Raw genomic sequence first — 4,401 nt, forward strand, 5'->3', positions numbered from 1 at the left:
TTTAATCACTGCTGCCAAAGGTAAACAGGACCTTTAGGTTCATTAAGAATCAGGCACAAATGTTTCACAGGTACTGGGGGTGGAAATCTGCCACCTGTAATCAAGGCCATGTGACTTAGGTTTATAGTCCAAAGCACCCGTCTTGTTCAGGACTGACAGCAAGACAAGGGGTAAGGCACAAGTTTATTTTACGCTCTTGGGTATGAGTCACTAGGTTATATACTGACGTACATTGAGAGTATAATATAAAAAGTTTGGTTTCTTGTTCTATTCATCTGATCCTGCCACTAATGATTCACTCCACAAAACATTTTGCAGGAGACATTGACCACACATAGATATGCATACGCAGAACTACACTGTACACAATAATTGTGATCACATACAAGCATCATTCATCTAAGTGGTTATTGCTTTTGGACTACAGTATAATGCAAATTATGATTCTCTTGTCTTCTGTGTGTTATACAAATTGAATTGTATGACCTTTGACATTGTTTGGAGGTTCATCGCAATATGGTAATGAGATTGTAGGGAGAGGTTGTAAGTATACCATGTGAAGAGTCCTGATTGACAAGGACAGTCAAGAGAGGGGATGGGGAAAAGTGAAAAAGAAAAGTTTAAAGGAGGGAGAGTATAGTCTTGTGAATCAGTGTGATACCAAGGTGACACATTCTCTGAACTGGGCCAGGAAGCATGCTTCAGTATAGGGCACCATTCTATGTGGTCTACATTGCACAGCATACCACAGTGTGCTGTACCATGCCATATAAAACACAACTCGGCAGAAATGGGCCCTAAGCATGCCGTGCTACATTGCAATTAGATTGTATATACAATTGACAATAGATATAAGGCCAAGTAAAGTTTGTTTCACAGTAGTAGCTTTACAGACTTTATAATTGAACACATTTTGTCTACATTATTCATACTGACTACATGACAACTGCCTTTGTGGCAACTTTTTATAGATACATTGAACTATATCATTCCAATGTTGCTGCCTTAAACAAAGTCCCTATAGCAATAATGTAAAAGTGCAAAGTGATTTTCAAAAAGCACATAAGTTCTTCATATAGGACTTCCAAATTGCTTGTTCACAAATATCCTCAAGAGCAAGGCAATGGAAGAAGTCACTAACTTTGTCACTAATCTGACCGAATCATTTATGAAGACCACTTTTTTTTTTTTCTATTACGTTTTTCTCACTTCCAGGTACACAAGTAAATTGTTTCAGCAGAAAGAATCTGAAAAAAGTGGGATTCAACATATGTTAAATATATGTAATTAATAAAGAAATACAATATGTGCCAATTTCCTCTCTTTTGTAATGCAAAAGTACTCCATAATCACTTGCAAAAGTCCCAAGCAACAAACATGCCAAAGAGCATACCTCAGAAGGCATTATATTTTAAAAGAACAGACAGCATGCTTTGAAGGCATACAGCTATTGCACTATAAAGCATGGTGCGGCATGACATGGTTTCCCACTGGTTGGATTATATTTTGAGTCTGAACACACCCTTAATCTCCAGAGATAGGCATTCTGGCACTTTAATCAGAAGCATTACTTTAGAGTACCATTGAGACATCCGTTATCTTAATGAAGTCAACTCGGGTGAGGTTTAACACGACATAATAAATCAAATTGTAAGTCCTTTAGACAAATGGGTCAGGTTGAATCATCTCTTGGAATCTGAATTTATCCTCTGCTACTTGTATATGACAAAGCAGCTAAGCACCTTGCACAAGACAATTCTCACGACCATTGAACAAAAATCGTGAATATCTATATTTAGCTCCATTGGAGTGGTGAGTACACTGTAACATTATTTAAAATCACCCATTCTTTAACACAGATGATGCACATGTCTTTTTTGTGCGTCAGTCAGAACAAGTGTGCATGCAGTTACTATAGAATTAGCCTAAACATAAGTATTCCATAGTTACCTTACGCACACAATACCGAGCAATGCACTCAGACTTTTGTGTCATTTGTATACTGGCAAACATGAATGTCATGATTGCCTCTTAACCCTAAAGGGGCCGGGCTTTTTTGGCTATGCTCAGACCGGGGGGGGGGGCGGATTCCGCCCCCCCCTGAGATCTCAGCCATCGGTGGTGCGATCGCGATGAAATTTTGCATGCGTGAGACCCGCGTCATAATCTACAAGATTGTGTTATAAGATTTTTTGAAACAATCAATTTCTAATTTTAATTAATTAATTATGCAAATTAAGCTCAAGGTGATATTTTAGCTTAATTAAAAGCATTGAGAGTCTAATTTTTGATCTGTAAATCTGTTTTAGCATATTCAACAATTGTACATCACAAAAACTTCCAAAACTCATTTCAATTCTTATGTATTTTATTGTTTTCAGAATTTCTTATGTATTTCTTTGTTTTTCAACTTTTGTTTTTTCTTTGTTTTTTCATTGGAAATTGTCACTGACCACTTTTCTACCATAATTAGCACAAAATCAATCAATGAAAGTGATTAATTGTAAAAATAATCAGGTTTTTATGCCTCTTATGACAGAGCACTGTTTTCCATAGGAAATGTACACAAAATCACAAAATTGTGCCCGTTTTGGAGCGACATTCCGTTACAAAAATGGGCGTGGCTTCGCAAAAGTATGCGCGGACGTTGCAAATTTGGTCTCAAAAGTTGCGCGAGACTTGAACGAAGAAAGTCAAGAAGCCTCGCGATGAGGCCTTCTCGCGTTACAGAATTATGGCGCGAAACGTCGAGGGGGGGGCGGATTCCGCCCCCCCCCGGCCCTTTTAGGGTTAAGCTTCAGACAATGCTTGTGTGATTCACATCCATGCAATAAGCGATTCACAAAGGAGGTGATTGTGTTCAGAAGAGACCAATGTTGACTGGGAAGAGAAGGATCGTCAATCAAACTCTTCTAGCTGAGGATCTGGTTCCCCCTCAGGCCTCTGCAGCGGCTCAAGATTCTGCAGGAGTTCCCTCATAGCGTCCATGACTGCCCCCACTCCCTGCCGTAGGTTGCTGTTCTCACTGAGGTACCCACCCGCTGCTCCCAGGTCCTCATCATCTTCACCTGCTGCATCTCCCGGGTTCTGGTTACATGGAGGGTAGAGACAATGGACATATGAGACTACTGGTGACATCAGGAACAAAAGACCTTGAGAACTAAAAAATTAGTTTCAACATGTTTTACAAGACTGTGCATATTTTGTTAAAACAGTGTTACTCCTCTATAAACAATGCAGCTTGTCATGAGGCCAGCAGGCCACACAACAACCCTGTTTGTTAATTCTTTATTTCCCCATGCACCAAATAATAGTTATGGAATCCAAGCTATTTCACTGGCATTTAGTCCTCTACATTTGGTTCTGATTAATGTTCTGCAAACCCACCAAGGTTGAGCAAGGTAACATGTCAACATGAAGACTGCTCTAAGAGAACATAGGCTTGAGGGCTATGTGACCCTTATTCATTGGTATTCAGTTCCAGGTAATCCTTGCTGTCTGTTAAATAAAACATGTTAAAGGATGGGCCAGTCGGCAGATAAAGCACATTAGGGTTACAATGAATTCCACTTGTATAGAAGATATCAACTGCAAAACATCTCATGAAAATAGACCATAGTGTTCAGTAACCTTTCATTGATCAGTTCTATTGTTTTGTTTTTTTCCTATAGATATTATGCAACGGGCTGTTACATAGCATGGTTATGAAATGGGGTTATGGAATTACAGAGAGGATCATTTGTAACATTCTTCATGGGAAGGCCTTAGAATTTGTGTGTCCTTTCTGCAATCCTGAAAATCAGATTCCTTTCATTAGAAATTTTCCTCAGAATACTAACAATGAAAACTTTTCTATGATGGAGGGGAACTAAATACTATAGATTTGCATTGAATCTATTCCGACACCGAAAAAAATTCAAACCATTATTCTGGGTACAAAAGTGGAGCATGTTCTCATGTGATGTGGGGCTAGTTCCATAAAAAAAAAAAAAAAAAAAAAAACTCTGAAGAGTATTAATGTCAGATTCATAAACATTTGGGAGACATTATTCTTCAACCTTGAAATTTTTTTGGACATTTGCAAAAGGTATTGACTTCCTCTTGGGGACTCATAACCTCCCTCAATAGCATTTCCAATGCTTTGGATGAATAATTCTTTGTGTTCCTTCCCACGCCAGTCAGCTTTATAACGCTCAATTGTTCCTACACTTATCTTTTAAATACATCAATACCTATTCATGTTGAAAATGATATCATATTTTTAACAATATTTGATTCTACCATTCATCATAGAGTACTGTTTCGAACAAAATGTAGCTCCCACGCAATAGCTCCAAGGTTTCATTTGAAGCATGCAATCTTATTATGCCTTGCTCAAAGTGTTTGCCAATCCACCATGAC

Source organism: Diadema setosum, unplaced genomic scaffold, assembly GCF_964275005.1.
Source record: "Diadema setosum unplaced genomic scaffold, eeDiaSeto1 scaffold_46, whole genome shotgun sequence".
In the NCBI taxonomy this organism is placed as follows: Eukaryota; Metazoa; Echinodermata; class Echinoidea; order Diadematoida; family Diadematidae; genus Diadema; species Diadema setosum.